Here is a 23123-nt window from a genome sequence, read left to right as displayed (position 1 = left end):
AAGGTCATGAACAGGTCAAATCTTCTTGAATCACATGGAATTTAGTGGGATGATTGGTTATTATCCGGGGACCATTTGATTAGATTTTGGGATCAATCGGGTCCAAGGTCAAGGTCATGGAAAGGTCAACATCTTTTTTTTTTACCAGAGCACGATACATTTTTGTCCAATTGGCATGCAACTAATGCCAAAATGTTCATAATTCAATGCCCAATCTTGTGATATGCGAAGGTATGCGCTCTACCGAGTGCCCATTCTAGTTTACATTGTGTTACAATAAAAAATTAATGAATTAAATTGTTTTCAACTCACAGTAGGACTCATTATGTTCCAATTTACAAAATATAAATGTGAGTTTGATCATGTTGTTAGGGCGGGCTGTTGAGCGTCTGTCAGAGGTTTTGCGGCCAGGAACATTGGAGTGTTTCATACTGGAGAGTTAGTTAATATATTTAGATTTGTTTATGAATTACTGGAGTGAAGGCTACTTTCCTGTATTTTGTTTCTCGTTTGGGATATTGGTTGCTGAGTCGGGGACGCTGGAGTAAAACGAACTATTTCCTATATTATTACCTTTGCATTGAAAATGCGGAAGGTTATGTTTTGATCGCCGTGTATTTATTTATTTATTTATTTATTTGTATGCGTGTTACTCGCATAACACAAAAAGTATTAAACCGAATCGCATGAAATTTGGTGGGATGATTGGTTATTATCCGGGGACCATTTGATTAGATTTTGGGATGAATTGGGTCAAAGGCCAAGGTCAAGGTCATGAAAAGGTCAAAATCATCTTTTTACCATAGCACTGTCAATTTGTATCCAATTGGCATGCAACTAATGCCAACATGTTCATAATTCAATGCCCAATCTTGTGATATGTGAAGGTATGCGCTCTACCAAGTGCCCATTCTAGTTGTTATTGTATTGAACAAGTGTGATTGTGTTATGGACACTGGAGAGTAACACTCATTTAAATTTTCAGATTATTGAATTGTCAGGAGTTGTGCGCTTCAAGTCATGTCCTCATTACGCTGTAATGTTCTGGTTTTATTATATTGTAGCGACCCTGTAAAGTGGCTGTGTAGTTGGAGATATAAGCCGTCAATCACGGTGTGGCATTGTGCGTGCTGGTCAAGGGGGCGTGTGATTGGCGGAGAAGAGGGGAGGCGGGGTTAACCTGTCGGAAAACAGGGAGTTAGGGGTGGTTGACGGGAACCGTTGTTGTTAATGCCCAATAAAGTACCAGTTGAACGTCGTCCCGTCTCCGTGTCATAAGTGCCATTACGTCCGAGACGTTACATCGGTGTCAGAATATGTTGAAATGGATGTTTTGTCACTCTGTTAAGTCTGTTCTGTGTACGCCAGGAAGGAAAGCTGCTGCAATACTGTAGCTACACTGGTATTGAAAATATACAGTTTCTTTGTATTATTACTTTCTCTACTTACTTACCCCAATGTATGGTTCTGAAAGCTGCATTACCTGATTTGTTGGCCACTTGGGGGCAGTACAACAAGCTGTAAACACAACATTGATCGATTACCACCTTTAATACAGTTGCGAGTTCCTACACGCCTGAGAAAAGAGCAACATCAACACAAAAAACTGATGGCTGATGTCCAATATTCACTCTGCTTTTGTTTTGCATTTTCTTCTACAGCGACTTCCGAAGGAAACGTCTGGCTCTTTAGCCGCTAAATGCTCACCGTGTTCGCCAGCTAGTGGCAAACGTTGTCTGTCTGTTCAGGAGAGGCGTGGACATTCCTCAACTCTAAGATGCAAGATGATTCCGACTTGATGCAATGACTTCACCTCATCTGGAGTTTGGTTTCAGCTCCGAGTGAGTCTTTACTGGATTTTGCTGTAATTTGCGGTTACGCTTTCTCTCCCCTCTCCTCATTCTTACCCTCCCTCCCCTTTGATCTCCCTGTGCACCGTCGTAGAGCTGTGAAAATCTAATTTTTGTAGATGACGGCACACATGTACTCTGCAGAAGGATCCCAGCAAGCATAGACATCATTCTAACACCAGTAACACTGACATTCTAAACGCTTACATTTAGTTCATTTGTCTTCATTTTTAAATTTAAAAAATGTTTTCGCCCCCCCCCCCCCCCCAACTTCTGAGATGAATAATATCCCATATGTTTGCAATTTACATAGTACCACGTCTGTTATATACTTTTATTAACAAGGTATATGTGAAGCTTCTAATTGGACCGGCTATGTGAAGCCTGCTTTTAGCCCATATGGCAAAATAGCTTTTACTTTTGAATTAGAAATTCGATTCATATAGTTCATAAATCATTCTCCAATTCTCCAACTTTCTTTAATTTTTTTATACCAAATGCGAATGCAATTCTTAACTGCTAGACATCATAAGTACTGCTTCTACAACTCCTGTTGAATTGTGTGCGCCAGGACTTATATAATGGGACTGGACGTTAATATCTGTGCTAATTTATTGGATTCAATTCTTAGAATGTATAATGGCTTGCGACATATGATATGGCTGAAATCTTATGCCAAAAGAAAGACCTGAAACTATATGATAGCTACAATAGCTACATATTTTGCAGTCCACAAAGTTGTTAGATCTTATTTTTTAAACTAGAACTGCTGCTTTTCCAAAAGTACATATTTCCTGAGGAGGTATTATTATGCAAACCTAACAGTGGCTAAAGATTACCAAGAGCAACCTTCTTTTTATTTGACAGAAAAAGAGTAAAAAGTAGCTAAAGACACATGTTATTGTTTCGTTGCAGTTTAACAATTATATAAAAAAATAAACTGTTGTGCATTATTCTGTAAAATGTATAGGGTGTTGTACAGGGGTGTATACAGGCTTGATGTTCCTCATATGGTGGTTCAGGGTACCTGAAGAGTCAGAATATAGCACACCGTCTGTCAGCAGATGGACCCGACTGTTCTTTCGACCACAGAGGAATGCTGTTGAGTCTTTGTTGTGTCTGTGAAGTTCTGTCTTTCATAAGTAGCTGCCGGTGACATTTCATCAAAACAGTCTTTATATTGGCCAAAGTTAGTCAATCTTGCATATCATCATTCTCAGGACAATGGGACTACCTACCGTACAGCATGTTAAAATCCCCACACAACAGCATGATATTGCATTTCCTCATCTGCTTCAGCAAAACAACATACACCAGCATTACTGACAAAGGAACTAGAACAAAGTTCTCATTCTTCAAGGCTGTTCAGTCATCATTTTGATTTTTTAATATCAAAGAAGAGTTCAACTGTTTTTCCGATTTTGCATTTGAACAAAGATACATTTAATTATGCAATGTCTAAAAAGGAATTACTGCGAGGTAACTATTTCACTATTTTTGCTCAAGATTTGTAAACAAAAATTGTGAAAAAGATTTGTGAAAAAAGATTTGTGAAAAAGATTTGTGAAAAAAGATTTGTGAAAAAGATTTGTGAAAAAAAACTGAGGCAGGCAGATATCAAAACAGGAAAAAAGTGCTACGCACACATACTTATAATGCATTTTCTTTTTCAACCTCTTGGAAGACAGCCTTCTTCAGGTTTCAAGCTACGCTCACCTAACTGGCATGTTTCAAAGCAAGGCAATCCAATGGAGGCCGAAAACCCAAATCATGTTCCCATTATTCAGAAATAATAAAGAATGAATTGGTCAGAAAAGAGCATTTCCGGATGAAGTGCGATCGTTCTTCTGGAGCCCCGGTAATGGGATCTTGCTGGCATGCCACTGGTGGCAGTTGGACATACCTGGTAAACCCAGGTGTAGTAAGAACTGGGAATATCTGGATGAGGCCCCCCCCGTAAATATTTAGCAAAACCGCACTCATACATTTTGCTGAAACGCCTTCTCATGGGATCTGAATATAACTTGAAATGAATGCATCGGAGTGGTAGTTAATGTATAAGTATGCAGCTTTCTACCATACATCACAGCATCTAAGATTTATATTTTAATATTTTATTTTGGCTTTATTTCTTTAAAAAGCAGGAAATTGTGCAAAATACAGTCACAGGACCTAACAGAGGGCATTGTTTTAAAACATTGTATGAATGTTACATTGTATGATTATACTTTTTTTTTAGACTCAAGTTCTCAAATGAACATTAACAATTTTTATAAAAAGGATTGTGTTGAAAAACCATGATGTTTGTTTGTTTGTGTATTTTATTCAGTCAATCAAATCAAATACAATACAATATTATTATATATAATATACAAAAGAGAAAGACTGAAAAGGTATAGGTAGAAGCAAAAAATGCTTATAAATTCCTATCCTAAATTGAAATCAAAATAAATCAGAAAATTTATATAAAATAAAGAAGAAAATAAAACAACAAAAAAACAATAAACAAAATAAAAAACAAAACTACCACATACATCTTCCATATTAATACGTTTTTAATTACATTTATAACTCTCAAGAATTGTTTTATAAATAATTCCCTTGAAAACCAAAAAGGAGTTCACCATTCTTACATCCATTTCAACATTATTCCATAATTGGACTCCTACAACAGAAATACATCTTCTTTTAATCCCTTTTTTAGCCTTTTGTACCGTGAACTTACAAACATCTCTCAAATCATATTTACACTCATGTATTGAAAATAAACTTTGTACACAGTTTGGCAGTGACTTCGCTTTAGCTCTGTACATTGTCTGCATTATTTTATAATAAACCAGCTGCATGATGCCATTCTTTAAGCTTTTGTTAGACTCCATTGGATGTAATAAAGTGGATTACAGTAGCCAGCATGTCATGGAAAAAGCATACAGTGTTTTCAGCCAGTTGTAATAATTAAAATTGTCACTGGTCCACTTTTCATTCCAATTGGCTGAGCATATGAACAAGATGACCAGGTTTGGTTGCAGCTACTTTTGATGAAACGGGAGAATTCATTAATTTAACTGGTAAAGCAATTATGAAATATGTATGTGGAACACGCTGCATCAGTGTGATGTAAGTCTGTCATTGTCCTGACGGCTGGTTTTAGCATTGACATTTTAATTGGTGATTTTTCCGCTCTTATTCTGCACCAAAAATACACCGACGGCAGAAGAAGTTTCTAGGACATTTCAGAGTGAACGTTAGTTTCTAAACTGGTCACATACCCATTCACACTGACACAAACACACACATACACGTACACACTCTCACACACACAGTGAAGTCATTGAAATTGAGTAGTCTGACTGAGCCTTGTGTGGGCTCAGTGACAGCGTTGATTAAACATTAAGGAAGAGATATAATGCCATTTTACCATTGTGAGTTATCCAACCTCTTTGTACTATCATTTCATCGTTGCCCTTGAACTCAAACACATTGCCGACTGACAGGATAGAAAGAATAATGCTAATGAATTATGCATAAATGAGAACTTAAATTCGTCTTCATTCAACTTTGGGAAGTTGGTGCGTTTGAGTACCCCCTGAGTGTTATTTGTCACGCAGCTGACAGGAAACACTGCGGTTGGGGCTTGTAAAATGGGCTCAGTGTCTGTGCCAAACAGTTTTGCTTAGCATTGTGGGCCGTAATCTTGATCCTCTTCAGCTTTGGTGGGAATAAGTGGGTGAGCAATGTGAGAAAATAAACAATTTTTCTCCTTGGACTTCCTTGAAACCCCTTTTTTTGAGTTGATGTCAGATGATTTGGAAGCAAGTTGTGAAAGCACAGTGGTGGATTCGGTGGTGGCAAAGTTCCCGTTCTGGTTAAATTCCGGATGTATTTTCACTTACTTGAAAACGAACAAGAAAAACACAGTTCGGGGACATATTCTTTTGTGTCGGTTTGTTTTAACGTAGTCGGTTTTCAATCTGATACTCGAGGATGCAGTCGCCGTTGAATTTCCATTTCTCCAAGAGTCACAGCCTGTGATACCAGACGACGTGTTTACCGAGATACAGAAGTGCAGAATTGCAGCAATAGCGATGTCTTCCTGAGAGACGTTTTGTCTTAAGACATCTTTTGCCATCACGCTGTAACCATATTTCGTAAATAGAGTCATACATTTATTTTTCTATCCATATCAATAATGTCAAAAAGCATAAGCTTTGGATCCACTTGGACAATCAGAGTTATTGCACTCTAACACGCTGATATATTCATAGCCTCGGTTCCACCTAGGTTACACACGTAGCACTTTCATTTCGGCCAAGATATTGGTGTTGGGAAACGTGTAATTTTCTCTGCAGGCTTTCAAATTTCCTGGATAGCTTATCAGCTGATGCCCTATGATGTTATGAACTTTTGAGCGTTGTATGAAAGGCGTTTTTTGTGTACCTCCCATGGGGGTACACTGTGGAATTCATAAAGTCAACAGCACATTTGGCTTTGGATGTGTCCCGACAAAATATTTGAAGTGAAATATTCACTTCGCTTGTTTTTGTCACTCTTTCTGTGTCTGCCTCAAATGAACTGCAGAGATGTCGAATTCCCATTCCATCCACTCTTTGCAGTGTTATGGATTACATTAGGCAGAAGTTTAGCATTAACCTGCATAATTTAATTTAAACTCCATTCAAGCATTAATTTTAGGGTGAAAACGTGCAATTCTGCTGGCATACATTTGTTTGTGGAACAAAAGATGCTCATTTGTTCGGATCACTTAAGTTCATACTTTCGAACATCCTAAACTACTCCAACAGGCAAGAACTTAGGTTTAATGCTTAATCAGGAATATGTATTTTGATCCACTTTGCTTGACTCTGTTCTCAGCATAAGCCTCAGACTTATCACCGTCATCACATTTTGAATTGAATATTTAGAAAGCGTGATGTAAATATCACTTTTCCAACAGAATCTGGCTCTTCCAACCAATTTGAAGAGAAAAAACAAACAAGCCTCTTTTATGTGAATACATCCAAACTGTTTTAACATAGGTAAAAAACAGTGTTTTTTTATTATTATTCAGCGTAAGAAGCTGATTCCAAAAAATCATTTTCAGGGCCTTAACTAAAAACACATCCATACAAATCCAGAGAGATGTTACCTCAAAACAAAAAAAATATTCAAACAGTTTTCTCCCAAACTGACAAAACAACAAGAAATGTCAGTGACAGTAATTAGTTATTTCTTCTGATAACTTATTTAACACCTGACCTAGAATGTTTAACATTCAAGGTGGGACGTTTAGCTCACGTGACCGTTTGACAAAATGTTCAGTGGATTTTTATAATATGAAGAGGATTATCTGAGCCGTAAAGTTAGGGACCATTTAATAGAAAAGTGCCCTTTCCTAACCTTGGGAATAAAGATTCTCATAAGCGTAGAGCGCTGCAGTGTATGACAACGTTGCATATGCAGATATTTTAATTTACTTGTGCATAGGGAGGTCCTATGGAGCCCGGCTGTGCTTGATGAAGGTGCTATCACCCTCAATGAGAGGAATAATTATCACAACACATACATAAGTCCTCTATTAGATTACGGTTCACTTTAATAGACTCCCAGCAAGAGCGGGAGTGGTGACTTAATGTAATTGGTTACAAGACGACATGCTGAGGGGAATCGTCGCGAAAAACGAAGAAGATTTATAAGACCTGCTCCATCTCAGTGTTTTCTTCCCCCCCCCTCCCCTCCCCCGCGCCTCCCCGCTGAAGCCTTTTTTTGACCACTCTCATCGCTCCTATTTCCCGTGATCTCACTAGTGTGTCATATAAATGGATGGCGCATTCTGTTTATTTTTCCCATCCATAATACATAGGGTATCTAAATCCTGCTGGCGTGTGCAGGAAACAGAGGCGGAGAGAGAGAGAGAGAGGTGGCTTGCTCATGGTGTGAGGCATAAGGGCTGAGAACAAAGTGGCAGAAATACATACACGTAAGCCACGGAAGAGCCGGAGAGGCCGCGCACTGTGGTCTGCTGGTCGAGGAGCGGTGATTTGAGAGTTTGGAGATCAGAAAGGCTTTAGGCAGACTTTGATCTGCTTCTGCTCAAGCAGTATTAAGAATCAGCTGCCTGAGTATTGCCTTACGCTCACCTGACGGCAAGGTCACCTGAAATTTAAATTAATTTGTCTGCAAAGCACAAATTGCTCTCCAGTGTAACCTTTATCTTTTTTCATCCAACAGCACCGGAGCGCTATCTGTGGAAAGCAACATTTCCAGACTCACAGGTTGATTTTCGCTGCAGACGCTCTGTTACAGACAGAGTATCAACTGTATGTATCACGTTGAAATATACAGGAGGAAGAGTGTGTTGTGCTCGCTGTGTTTAACTGTGATTTATAGATCGCAATCAATAAATGTGACCTGTGGTGTTGCTCATGAATATGGGTTCTGTGAGGCTTACTATACCTCCTGAATAAACAAGCAAACACACACATCTGTCGCGGTTATTTGGGGAATCCATAATGAACGTATTTAAGAAGGTCTGCATGATCTGGGGTTGGAGGGTTGATTACATACGTACGGCAGTTACGGTTGGGGGATTTGGGGAGGTTTATGTAATTACATATGGTATGTATTTATGGGAAACCTATGCTCCAAAAAAAGAAAGGTTTATCACAATTTCTGTCATGTTTTATAGGTAAATAACACTCCAGACATTTTTATTGTTACTTCTTTTACGGCACACATTTTACATTCTTACTAATTCTTACCTACTGACAACAAATGAAAAGATCTCCTAAAATATATGTCCTAAGATCAAAACGTATGTATTTTACTCAGGCCACTAAGATATTCTACGTATTTTCAAAAAGTCAAATAAGATAAGAACGCACGTAGACTACTATCATCAGATAATCAAACCATTTGGCTTGCAAGAAACCATCTCTCAAACTATTGATTGAGCCAACAGTAAGAGTTTTCTCATAATGCTGCTAACATAAAATTAAACAGAATTTCAGATTAAAATAAACTTTTAATTCCAGGCTTTTATGTATGTGTTCTGGTGGTTGCCACATTAAGTGTCAAGAGCCCAGTTATTCTGTTGATTGCAAACACACTAGCTGGGAGCCGGTCTGACCAACTGCCCCGAGGTTGACTCTTAAGCTCTTACTTCTGCAATACATATATATATATATATACACACAAATATATATACACACATATACAGTATATAGTATGTATATATGCACAGCCATTTTCAGATCTCTCCAGAGATGTTCAATCGGGTTCAAGTCCGGGCTCTGGCTGGGCCACTCCAGGACATTCACAGAGTTGTCCCGAAGCCACTCCTTTGTTATCTCGGCTGTGTGCTTCGGGTCGTTGTCCTGTTGGAAGATGAACCGTCGCCCCAGTCTGAGGTCCAGAGCGCTTTGGAGCATGTTTTCATCGAGGATGTCTCTGTACATCTTTCCCTCAATCCTGACTAGTCTCCCAGTTCCTCCCGCTGAAAAACATCCCCACAGCATGATGCTGCCACCACCATGCTTCACTGTAGGGATGGTGTTGGCCAGGTGATGAGCAGTGCCTGGTTTCCTCCAGACATGACGCTTGGCATTCAGGCCAAAGAGTTCAATCTTTGTTTCATCAGACCAGAGAATTTGGTTTCTCATGGTCTGAGAGTCCTTCAGGTGCTTTTTTGCCAACTCTAGGCGGGCTGTCATGTGCTTTTTACTGAGGAGTGGCTTCCGTCTGGCCACTCTACCAAACAGGCCTGATTTGTGGAGTGCTGCAGAGATGGTTGTCCTTCTGGAAGGTTCTCCTCTCTTCATAGAACAACGCTGGAGCTCTGTCAGAGTGACCATCGGGTTCCTGGTCACCTCCCTGACTAAGGCCCTTCTCCCCCGATCGCTCAGTCTGGCTGGGCGGCCAACTCTAGGAAGAGTCCTGGTGGTTCCAAACTTCTTCCATGTCCGGATGATGGAGGCCACTGTGCTCATTGGGACTTTCAATGCTGCAGAAATCTTTCTGTACCCTTCGCCAGATCTGTGCCTCGATACAATTCTGTCTCGGAGGTCTATAGATAATTCCTTGAACTTCATGGCTTGGTTTATGCTCTGATATGCACTGTCAACTGTGATACCTTATATCGACAGGTGTGTGCCTTTCTCAATCATGTCCAATCAACTGAATTTAGCACAGGTGGACTCCAATCAAACATCTCAAGGATGATCAGTGGAAACAGGATGCACCTGAGCTAAATTTTGAGTGTCATGGCAAAGGCTGTGAATACTTATGTACATGTTATGTTTTCATTCTTTATTTTTAACAGATTTGCAAAAATTTGCAAAAAACAGTTTTCACTTTGTCATTATGGGTTGTTGTGTGTAGAATGTTGAGGAAAATAATGAATTTAATCCATTTTGGAATAAGGCTGTAACATAACAAAATGTGGAAAAAGTGAAGCGCTGTGAATACTTTCCGGATGCACTGTATATATATATATATATATATATATATATATGTGTGTATATATATACATGCACACACACACAAACATGAATATGTTTCAGAGAGATTTTTTAAATAATTAAGTTGCTATGTGGCTTTTAAATGACACATTTGTCTTCTGGGCTTCTCTTGGTGAAGGATTTAAATTATTACTTTTACATTTTGTGTCTTGCAGCAGAGCTTTATGTATAAGCTTCTGCTCAGAAAACGGTTCTTCTTCTGGTCTCCTGACTCCTGCTGCTATTGCACAACAAAGCCAGGATAAACAGGTGCCCGTCTTATGATTATTCAGTGTAAGTGAAGTGTGTAACTGAACTGCACACTCGTTTACCTTTCTGCAGAGTTCATGGAAAGTAGAAAATATCAGTTTTTACTCAACTCAACACACCAAATGAAAGATTGTACAATGGCATCAACCAAAAAGAGACGAGGAAACACAAGAGTTTTGTTTTGACTTTTTTGTCTATATCTGAGCCCAGATTTGTCCGCAAGCATTAGGCCTCTACCTCTGATTTGCTAAAGCTGTCAAAAGTTGGATGAAAGCATGGTTAGACAATGCTAGATCAAAGGATGTATTTCTAATATCTGTCTGGAAGTAGTGTGAGCATTTAGGAGCTCTGTTTCCTTCCATGTCTGAAGGTTTCACAGACCTGGATAATTACACCAACCAAGTGTTATTTAGGAAAAGTAATGCATTCCACCACATTTTTCAGCCCTCCACAACCCAATCTAGGCTGCATGAATGACAGCATTGCAAAAACTGTGGAAAAAGGAGAAATAAGAGTGACTGAACTGGATTAGAGGTGTCGTGGAGAGAAGATGGATTCCTGTGCTCTCGGTGGAAAGCTGTCATAACAGTCCTCAGCAGCTGTTCTGGAAGCAGCAAGGAGTCGCTGAAAATATGTCACACACACCTCCAGTCCTCCCTGTGCCGGCCCAGGCAGGAGTCCCACCGAACTGTGTCACATTTCCATCTCATTGTGGTGTAAAGCCAACCAACATATAGACTGAGTGGAGTCGAGCGGAACCGGGGCAGAGGGGTAAGATCCTTTAACTTAGTCTCAGAGGAGCGCATGACGCCTCTATCCTTCCAGCCAGGAAGAGCACAGCGTGAAGCACTGTAGCTGTATGTTTCCCTCTCATATCGTTTGCCTCCATCACAGTAGCTCCATAAGACCTCCGGAAGGCAAGTGTTTTGGTCATAGATATGAACATATACCATCGTTATAGGTATACTTGCTCTGTAAACATTCAGCGCGGAGTAGAGTTAACAACACTGAGTAGTCAGGGGAGCTAGAGAGTACATGTGGTGTCGTTCCTCATAAGGCTCAGCCCCGGGCCCTCCAGGAGGCTGTGTACACTTTGGAAATTATGAATGCCCCAGACAGCATTAAAAACGTCACAATGCCAATTCTTCTTTCCTTCAGTGGCTTGCAATGCCAATGTTGGTACATTGGTAAAACACCAAATTGAATATAATCTTTCACTACCTTCGCATTGAAAATGCGGAAGGTTATGTTTTGATCGCCGTGTATTTATTTATTTGTATGCGTGTTACTCGCATAACACAAAAAGTATTCAACCGAATCGCATGTAATTTGGTGGGATGATTGGTTATTATCCGGGGACCATTTGATTAGAGTTTGGGATCGATCGGTTCAAAGGTCAAGGTCATGAAAAGGTCAAACTCTTCTTTTTACCATATTTACCAATTTATATCCAATTGGCATGCAACTAATGCCAAAATGTTCATAATTCAATGCCCAATCTTGTGACATGCGATGGTATGCGCTCTACCGAGTGCCCGTTCTAGTTTATTCATGATTTATGTTTTCATCTCAGCAGTCAGGCATATTAAAGAGGCAGGCAAAGAGTATTTCAGATGCATACGGTATTTAGCGTAATCCAAACAAGCTATGTGTCCCTCCTCTCCAGCAACATCCCGTTTCATCCATCCAGATACTCTCCCTTTCCCTCTTTTTCCCATCACCTGATTACTCCACCCAACTATGTACCTGGGCAACATCAATCTGAAAACAGTGAGCACCGCCGCTCCCATGACGCGCACTACCCGCTGTGCGTAGGGCACCAAGTCCTGAGGGGGCAACTAAAAAAATCATCATAGTTATAATAATTATAATGCCGATATTATTTCAGTATAGAAATAGTAGGCACCTTTTAGGCACGCATATCACAAAACAGACAGAACAAGAAATATATTTAATTGCTCAAATACATAGCCTATACCTTCATTGTGGCAACAAGTCATTAACTCTTCCATTCTGAATGCATTGTCCGCGTTTTGGACAAGACTATAACTAAATATGTCTTTGCAGGTTTTAAGTAATACAAGGTAACATTTGATCTGTTTTTGAAACTTGCGTTAATGGAATTTGTTGGCCACTTGGGGGCAGCTCAACAAGTAAACACTGATATAAGACACGTGTGTGATCATAGTTGTTGATATGGAGCAACATTAGTATTCATTTGGAGCCATGTTTGTGTTGACCTGCAAATGCAAATTCAATATTCACTCACGTTTTTCAATCAGTTCCTGCCTCTTCCTCCCCCTGAGGGAAATATCTGACTCCTCAGCTGCTCGACGATGCTCACAGGTTAGTCACAGCAAGTGTACAGTACCTTTTTTAGAGCTTTTTCACAAAAACAATGCATTGAGAGCAACAGATCAATTTGGATTTGTCATTTTATCATTAATTCAATTAATAAAATATATTAAACATAATATACATCATGAGTATAAATTGTATGCATTTATCAAGACCATTGTGTGAACCAAGCGAATTGAAATATGTATTTGGCCCGGTACATCATCCATACCTCATATGCTCAACTCATTGTCAACTCATGTGTTTTTCGTTTTGAAAATCCAAATGAAAAGGGAGACATATATATTTGATACTGTGGCATCGGAGTGCGGTTAGGCTCAGCTGCAGAGTGGATAGAGCGGGGGGATGGGGGTGGGGGGTGGGGTCTCAGGGAAAGGTGCCGGGATGTGTAATCAGCCTCAGCTCGGGTCAATTGGTTTTTTTTTGCGTCCCTCCCGGATAAGAGCGGGAGTAGCTGGAGGACGAGAGAGAGCGAGAGAGCGGGGAGCAGATGCTGGCGGAGCGTTCGGGAAGAGGAAATCCGACCGGCAGTGAAACGGAACTAATAAAACGAGTTAATTGCAAGATGCCGTGTGTTGCCCTCTTTGGTGCCTGCCCGAGACTCACTTCCATCACAGATACATTTTGGTTCCTGATGGTGGGTGCCACATAGTTTTGCCGTTCAGGCACCTTGCAAGCAAGCATCAGTTTGAAGGCTTATTCTCAGCTCACCCACAGCACATAAACACACCTACCAATGATAGATGTCGGTGTGGTCCTGACTTCTCTATAGACCCTCTTACAGTTTGTAAAGAATGATGATGTCGCCTATGTAGTGTAAATGTGTCTGTCGGAGCCATTTTCTTATGTTTTGTTACTTTGGACCTCCCACCACTAGGTGGGGCAAGTTTGCTTTAAGGTGTCGTTTGTCCCTACTTAATGAGGTGAAGTGGGAGGCCAGGTGTTGCTTATTGACGAGAGCTCACAGTTTCTGACCGTCTGATTGTGAGCCAGGTCTCTATGTAATGACTGAACTTACTGATCGTGAATAAAACCAAAGGACAGATTATCGGGACTCTTGGTCTTACTGAAAACGCGTCTGAAACCTTCGACAATGAGCAGCCAGTAGTGCCCACGTTAAACAGGTAACGGGGGCACTACAGTGTCCATTGCAGGAAGTTTGTCAGAGTGCAGCTGTGAAGGGCATCAACCACCAAAGATCACACGCAATGAACCAATGAATGATGCAATGAAGAAACAAATAACTATTTGATTCCGTTTTAATTGTGACATGAATTCCACATATATGTCAAATTAACAAATAATATTTCACGTCAAGAAAGTTGCATTATGTTGTAATACTGTTAAGGTAAACGATTGAGAAGGTATGTAATTAGAAAGAATACACACCTAAAAGCCATTAAATGTTCGTCTCTGGCTGAAACTAAGACGCCTGTGTGTTTTGTACTGGGATGCACTCCCATAAAACAACGGGCCTGGCTCGTTTTTTAGATGGCGGTGAAGTAAACATATCAGAGATGATACAGTAATAGTACATTAGTGCATGGATATAGCTCAGTTACCTGGCTAGCTAGCGAGCCACGGTGAATTGTGCAAGAGAGGAGGTGGAATTCACTCTTTGGTTTCACACAGAACGACACCAAAGTATGCATCCACATACAGTATGTTTGTCCATATAACACTGCATAATGCTGAAAAATAGTGACTGGCCTAAAATTACATGTTGAAGTTCTATTTACAGTGTATCGTACATTCACACAAGAAATATGTGATCCTGTTTTTTTGAGCAATATGACAATTGTGAAAAAATGCAGTGATGATTCAGAATGTGGCATATCCATCTGCAGCACTTCTACTCCATAACTGTATCGTGTGTAGTCCTCCAGGCTCTCGGATTATTCTTGCATTTAATTTGTCTCAATATTGTGCCCTGAATTGACCCCAGCTTTATAATTAGCTGCCTGCTATGCTCTGGTCCTCTAGGTACAGTTTGCATTTGCACTGTGAGAAATAAGAAAGTTTAGTACAGCTGTCTCCCACTCTTTATTTCCACAGTTTTAGTTTGAGATTTTACAGTGGAGCCTGTACATGTGACAGCTTGGTATTCCAATGGAAAAGTAGAAAAAAAATATGAAGTGGATCTCATGGCATGCAATTCAACGCCATCCGTCTCCACTGCGTGAATATGAAAGAAGATGGAGCGATAGGATAATGATGCAGATGCAACCAGCATGGCTGATGGATGAACGCTGACACCTTGGATTATTCGCCGACATTCTCAACTGATTTTATTAGCTTTCTATGTTTATTATAAATATGAGTTTATAAGCATTTTTGAAATGTTAGTGTACACCACACAATTCTATTGTTTAACATGATGTTCATAATTTTTATTGTTACATTAACACTGTGCATATCCACGACAAATACGGTAGGTTAAAGTTGGCAAAGAGTTTAATCGCTTGTATTTCTTGACACTTCCAATGTTTTTTTTATGATGTCCTTAACCCTCCTGTTACTTTTAGGGTCAATTTGACCCCATTCAATGTTTAATGTTGGTGTTCTTTGGGGTCAATTTGACCCCAGGCTGTTTTTCACTGTGTTAAACATATAAGAAATATCAACTTTTTAATATATTTAAAGGGCTATTTAGGTAGTCAACAAACAAACATAAAGTACCTCACACTTAAACTTGGGAAACAATATAAATTCTAATAATTTTCTGGAGGTTTTAATTGCTCGGGTCAAATTGACCCTGAGGGTAAAATATGTTAGTAAATGTGAAGGTAACAGGTAGGGATTACTTTTTTAATTTGACATTTAGGAAAAGTAAAACTCCTTTACTTCGACAGTCAGGGAGGCAACTTTCTTACCGTGAGTTCATGTGTGGTGATATCAGTGTTGCCTGTGTTTTCAGTTGGCAGACTTGTGTAGTAAAGTGGCTAATCTCTCTCTTGGACTCGCAGTTATTTAAAAGTTGAATATTGCGTTTTCTATGCTGGCTTTTGAACAAATATTCGATGTGTGGATGTTGGAGATTTGGAGTTCTTTGAAGTTGTAAGAATACCAAAATGATTCTTTGGAACCACCACATGTGGAGTTTGTACATTTTGTACTGTGACCCATAAGGGATATTATCTTAAAAAGAAATTGTTACAGGACATAATCCAGGGTTTGCAGAATGGTAAGATATATGGGTGGTGAATGAGTTGCACTGAGGCATAGAAGATACAGTAGCTTGAGCATGGATATTTGATGTGTATTTATTCTGTTTTCAGTTTCTTTTGTCCTCTCTTGCATATCTTCATAGATGTACACTACCGTTCAAAAGTTTGGGGTCACTTAGAAATGTCTTTATTTTTCAAAAAAAAGCACTGTTTTTTCAATAAAGATAACATGAATCAAAAATACACTCTATACATTGTTAATGTGGTAAATGACTATTCTAGGTGGAAACGTCTGGTTTCTAATGAAATATCTCCATAGGTGTATAAAGGCCCATTTCCATCAACGATCATTCCAGTGTTCTAATGGTACATTGTGTTTGCTAATCGCCTTAGAAGACTAATATCTGATTAGAAAACCCTTGTGCAATTATGCTAGCACAGCTGAAAACAGTTATGCTGGTGATATAAGATATACAACTGGCCTTCCTTTGAGCTTGACGTTTGAAGAACAAAATTAATACTTCAAATATTAATCATTATTTCTAACCTTGTCAATGTCTTGACTATATTTTCTATTCAATTTTCAATTCATTTGATAAATAAAAGTGAGTTTTCATGGAAGACACGAAATTGTCTGGATGACCCCAAACTTTTGAACGGTAGTGTACATGTATTGTCCTATCAAGTTTTCAATTTTTCTAATTCTGCACAGGGAGCAATGTGTCCAGATTTACAGGACAATATATTTTCATATCGGCCCATGCATGTAACATATAGTGACTTTGACACATCGAAACCAAAATCATTTCTCACATCACGCCATGCTGGGCAGTTTAGATTTTTGATTAACAGCTGTAATCGAACTTGAGCCCATCTTTCTGAACCATTTCCCCTTGGCTGTCCAAAAAAAGAATCACATTGGATTTCGAAGCTGTCTCAGACTTCAAAAGGCGTGAGATGGGAAAGAAGCGAGAAAGTGCAAGTGGAGGCACATAGCGAAAGAGAGAGAGGGATGGGCACGGTGGTGGGAATGTATTTGAAAGGAAGACAAACCGATCACGTAGAAGAGGGAGATAAAAAAAAAAGGAGAAACTTGTGGTGTGGTGGGAAGAAAAGGGTTGTCATGTGTAAGCAATTGCCTGCCCACAAAAGTGAGAGCGCAGAAGACGCAACAGCTTTGGTCAAGTTCTGAAGTCCACCTTTGCAAAAACAAAAATATACACTTTAAAGGTAGGAAAGGGTTTCCGTAGTGTCGACTTTCCTTTCAGTCTGCGAGGAAAGCCTACAGGAACCCCGCCGATACTCCGAGTTAGGCCACGAAGCAGATGTATAAACGGGGACAGAATTCATAACGGGGAAAATGTTTCTTTCCTCTGGCTTCTCTCTCTTGTCAGCATGAAATATAACTTGACAATAAAGAATACAACCATTTCTTGTTTATGATGCTGGAGCAGGGGAAATTCTACATCAGTATCAGTTGTCATTCCAAACACGTGCTGGTTCCTATTAATTTGCCATGTTATACGGCTATAAATCTGCCCCAGCATCACCCTAATGCTAACAAGGAGAGAGGGGATTCGGGTGGACTCGTTGTTGTGCTGTTTTGTTTTCTTATATTTGTAAAGTAATTCTGAAACTGGGCACTTCGCAAATGATGGAAAACAGGCTTCCGGATGCGCTTGAATTAAGTTATCAACATTTAATGGCAGGAAGTGTAGAACAAACATTCAAGGCTCACGATCGTGCTCTTCTTCGGCGTCGAGAATACCTGTGGAAGAGACCCGATTTCTCTAATCCACGGAGTTTTATACTCAATGTCCCTGGCCCCGGTCAAAACGTCACTTCCGGTCAGGTCGCTAAACAAGTATTTTCACAATAAGAGTCCCGTCTTGTTATTGTCCGCATTAAAGTCACTTTCACAATAAAAGTCCCTTGTTATTGTAAGTCACTTGACGGAATTCAACCGGCCTTGTCAATCTATAATACTAACATACAGTCACTCTCATGCAACATACATTAATTCTTGCTATTTACATCATTTGCATAGAGTAAACATTACCCCTATGCTTCATAATACATTAATAACAATATCAATATTCTCCCTAATATTTTCTCTTATAATATCTTTCTATATGTATTAATTTAAAACATAAGACCTCTGCAGATGTTATCAAAATAAACTATTCCAACCTAACATCACTTTTCTAATCTAATCTATTCCTATTGTTTGCCATGCCCTCCGACTGAAACTAACTTCAATAAGACTACCACTTGATTTTTAAGCATGCATATATTCCTCCCTCAATATTGTCTAGTCAGTATTTATGAACATAAAAGATGTCCTAAAGCTAGAAACCAGACAACCAAGATTGTGTCCACTGATATTGTTCCGGTGATAACAGAGGTCACTTTGTAGATTCAGAGAATGCTTTACCTCAACTTTAACATACAACACACTTTCATTTATATAAATTGTAAATGAGCTGCTGCAGCAGCACGATATGCATCACTTGTTATCAGACAGAAAGATCATCTTTTTACTGGAGGAACAGGCAGCAGATGAGCATATTTACCATGTAGCGCCAATCACTTCTTAATTTCCCTCTTCAATATATTGTAAACCAATTATGCATAAGTATAGCTTCACTTACGATGGCCGGTCTCATTGATCACGAGCTTTAAAAACATCCTCTCTGACGTTAGAAATAAGCTCCATTGAGAAGATGCAATGTATGAGCGTCTTCGTGGATGACATCCGTGCTGAAGACTCAGAAGTTAGTGGCATATGCTAACAACTGGGCAAAGGCTCAAAATCACTGAAATGTTCATTTATGCAAGTCAAACTGCCCTTGTGCGTAACATTGCTTGTATTTCCCTTTCAGAGACAGATCTTTTATTTTCAAAGAATTTCTGCTGGATAGCAGATGGTGTCTCCTCTCCAATATCAATAAGCAAACACATTCATTAGAAATGAACAGAGCAGCTTCATAATTGTGTTAATATATCTGTTGGTCATATTGTAGTGACATATTTTAGATAATTGTATTTGTAAAAAACATTTGGAGCCACATATGCGCACATACTCTCTGAGTAAGTAGTTTAATAGAATAATTCATTTATTTTGCCTTATATAATAACCCAACTGGGGGTTTACTTGACTTTTTCCGGATACATTTGGCACATGACTGGAAACCTGCCGGCAGAGGATGTCAGTCCATCTCATGGTTGACAGAGACAGACACATTACTGCTTATGTGTGTCGATTTTTGGTACGAATTTCACCCAATTTGCATGGAGGAGAGAACATGCAAACTCACTTCTGGAATTGTGGAAAAGAGAAATGAGAGTGATATTCACTCACAAAGCACCCCTTGTGAAGGGATCATGATGGTTTTTTACAACGTGAATCCTATTTTGTAGTTTTTGCTAAGATCAATCCAACACAGTGACAAAACAAAAGCAGTCAGATCTGGTTTTAAATAAGTTATATGGAGTTGAAATAGAAGGGGAACTGCAACAATTAGCACCAAAACTGTTCGTTGCAAGACGTGAGATCACAGTTGTTGTGTGCAAACAGCAACCCTGTCTGTTAGAAATGATATGTGGATACTTATTATTCTACAATTTGAAAAAGAAAATGTAAAAGCTGCATGTATTTTGACCCCTGCAGTGTTCATTTTGACTTTTTCACAAAACTATAAAAAAGTTTTCGTCAACAAAAACTAAAGACATGTCTAACTTTCCCCAGGGAAATGTTGTCTTTCTCTTTGTCATGTTTAAAAAAAATGTATTGTCTCTAAAGCATTTTGAAGCTCTGGCTCTCGCCATTATTGTGTTTACGGTTACCACGGTTACACATGTAACTTTCGTCTATTGTTCTTCCCATAACCTGTTCTAAACATAACCATATGTAATGTTTATCATGCTTTATTGCTAATAGAGGATTTGGTATTGCAAGAGCACCGGTTGCACTATAGGGGAAACTAATGAAACACATTGTCAGTGAACATTTTACTGATTTGTTCAGTTTCACCATTTTGAGAATGAACAGATACTTTAACATAATGTCCTCATTATATTGCTAGAAAAAATATTTGGGGTAATATCACGTTTTCTACCTATTTGCTGTTCCTTTATTAGGTGTATATAAATGTAAATTCAAGGAGACAGGATTGCAGAGTGACATTCTGGGAGAGCTCACTAAGTATTTTACCTCCAAAGAATGGTGTGTAATGTACCTGAACTGTTGTTGGCTTACACGCTGATCATCTGACTGCTGGTGTTTTCCCTCCCGTCATGTCTCCCTGTTCCCAGAAACCGCAGTTCCTTTGCATGCTCGACTATTATCATCACTGACAGACACAATGGCCACATTCTGACAATCCAAGTCCAACATATTTGTAAAGAATATGGATTATGATAAAGAAGATGGATGAAGGAAACACACATTATAACTGACCCGGAAGGAAACTATCACTAAAGAAGGGCTGCAGCCGTGGGAGATCAAGCCAAATTGTATTGATATCTCGACAGGCTCTCTTCCCTGTGTTCGTGTACAGGGGAAAGGCTCAAGAACAAAGACATCAAAGAGATAATAGTAATCCAGTGATTCACCAATGAGCAGCGTTGTATTTTTAGTGACAGAGCCAGTTTATTATAGTGGCAAACTGTCCTAAACTACTCCCACTGTGATTTTAAAATGCCTTTCTTTCATCTAGACGACGAAGGAGGTACAAAATAAGTGTCGCCATCTGCAATAAAAGAGACTTTCTCTTTTTAATGGCAAGGGTATAGCCGAGTGGAGTGTGCACCTTGCTGTTCATCTCCTGCATGCGAGTGTGAGCTGTCTGGGTGATGGCCATTATGGTTCCTGCAACTGCCTATACGTCTGCTCCGCCGGGATCACTGAAGTGTTGGAACTAACAAGCTTGGGATGCAGACAGCGGATGCACAAATGGGATTTTGTCCTCAAAGCTTTCGAGTGTGCTCCCTGTCTTCAGCGGAAACAGGAGAGAGGATGGAGCTGTTTGTGGGGACCGTCTAAGTTATGCGCCACCAGAATGAGATGATTACATCTGATAATCTGGCTAATGATCTACGCTGGGGAGGAGAGCGTATGGAAATGAATGGGCTACGCGGATGTACACAGTTTTCAGTCTCGCCATCTCATCTCTCTTTTTCTCTTATTCCCTTTCACTGTGGTTCAGATTTATGCAGGAATATGCAATATTCTTTGTCATAATTCAAGCAATCGAAGGATGTGGGCCAGATAGACACGCACACTCGGAAACATTAAAACTCTTAAACCCCCAGATATTTCTTCACATATTAACACAGGCCTCTTTATTTCTCTCTCTCTCTCTCTCTCTCTCTCACACACACACACACGTGCAAGAAGACACAAACATGCTGACATCCGCACAATGCTCTGCCGGCCCAAGGTTAGAAGAGATTAAAAGATGTGTCATTGATGGAAGAGGCTCCTCCTCTCTCCCCGACCTGTCACAGTGTGTTTGGGAACTACCCACTTCATTTTAGTGGCATAATGGGTAAACAGAGTGTGATCAGTCCAATTACCCCCTCATTGCAGAGGCGTTCTGGCGGGAATGGCTTGTAGAGAGAGAGGGAGCTGTCTGGCGTGCAGCGGAGTTGCAACAGTAGCACCTGCTGCCGAGAGCCCTCACTTGTGTGAATCTCAATTTGTTTGTACATCCGTGGCAAAAAAACACGTTGACCAAGAAGTGATCCCTCTGAGGAGAATGGCAGCACTGGCTCGCCTTCTGATTGCTGTTTTCACTGCCCCGTCTGAGGACATGTGCCATATCAGAAGACCTGTTCTCAGCAATTAACTCATGTCGATGACATTCCTTCCACTCACTTGTTTTGTGCCTATTTCTCACTGTGCGGCGTCCAGGCCCCCCCCCCCCCCCCCACACACACACACACACTACAGCATGTTGAACAGCTCTGTAGATGCATGATTTTTCAGCCGACAGTTCATCGACAGCGCAGTGACAAGCCGTTGTCCGTAAACATGATATGTACCTGTTTTCAGAAATTGGTTCACTATCAAATAATAGTAGTAGGACAATACAGTTGGCTGCACAGTAATAGTCCCCTCTTCACTTTTCTAGTTTCGCTCATTGCTAACAATCAGGTCTGCTTACATGTTTGGGCAAGTGTGGACGTTTGCGCTGAATATACTGTATGTTCAGGTCTTGGATTAGTTTAACCTTGACAGAAAGGAGTAATTGCTCTCATATGATATGTAATTGCTTTTATATTATATGTAACATATAATAAAATAAGGAATGAGCAATCTTTTTTTTTTTTTTTAAACGACTAACGTACAATTTCTGCAACAACTGACACAGAGCTGTAACAGCAGGGAACAGGACTTGGCTTTCTGAATTCATTTGGCTCCACTAATTGAAACTAATACATTGCAAATAGCATATTGATTGAGAGAGAGCTTCTTCTTTTTTTCAAATGTGCACAGTAAAAAAAAAGAAGAAAAAAAAGAAAGAGAGGAATAACAATAATGCAAAATGTGAAGGTACCAACATTAAAACAGAATTTGTGGAAGGCTTGCTGTTGCCTGTGTGGCACCAAAAGTCATGAAGATCACAACAAACATATCACACTGTGACTTCAAATGTCCTCTTGTTTCCCAGGCTGTTGTGCAGTAGAAGGCCTGAGGTGCATTGAATTAGTGGCCTAATTATAAAAAGCTTAGGGTGGGAATAGAAATAAAGGCACAGTGGAAAACCCTGCATCTCTGCAGTTATGTACATAAAAATGATATCAGATCACGTCTGGATCTTTCTCAGGAAGTCCAACGGAATTGGCCCACGTGCATATGCATTTACATCATTGACAGGTAAACCCGGACGTGATTGATGGCAGTAAATTATGTTTTTTCCGTCGTATCAAATGCCGTAATTCCCACAGCGTGAACACAACACTGTTCTGCAAAACCACAA

The sequence above is a fragment of the Pseudoliparis swirei genome, chromosome 17 (genome assembly GCF_029220125.1).
Source record: "Pseudoliparis swirei isolate HS2019 ecotype Mariana Trench chromosome 17, NWPU_hadal_v1, whole genome shotgun sequence".
Taxonomy (NCBI): Eukaryota; Metazoa; Chordata; class Actinopteri; order Perciformes; family Liparidae; genus Pseudoliparis; species Pseudoliparis swirei.
Note: the sequence above shows the minus strand (reverse complement) of the source record.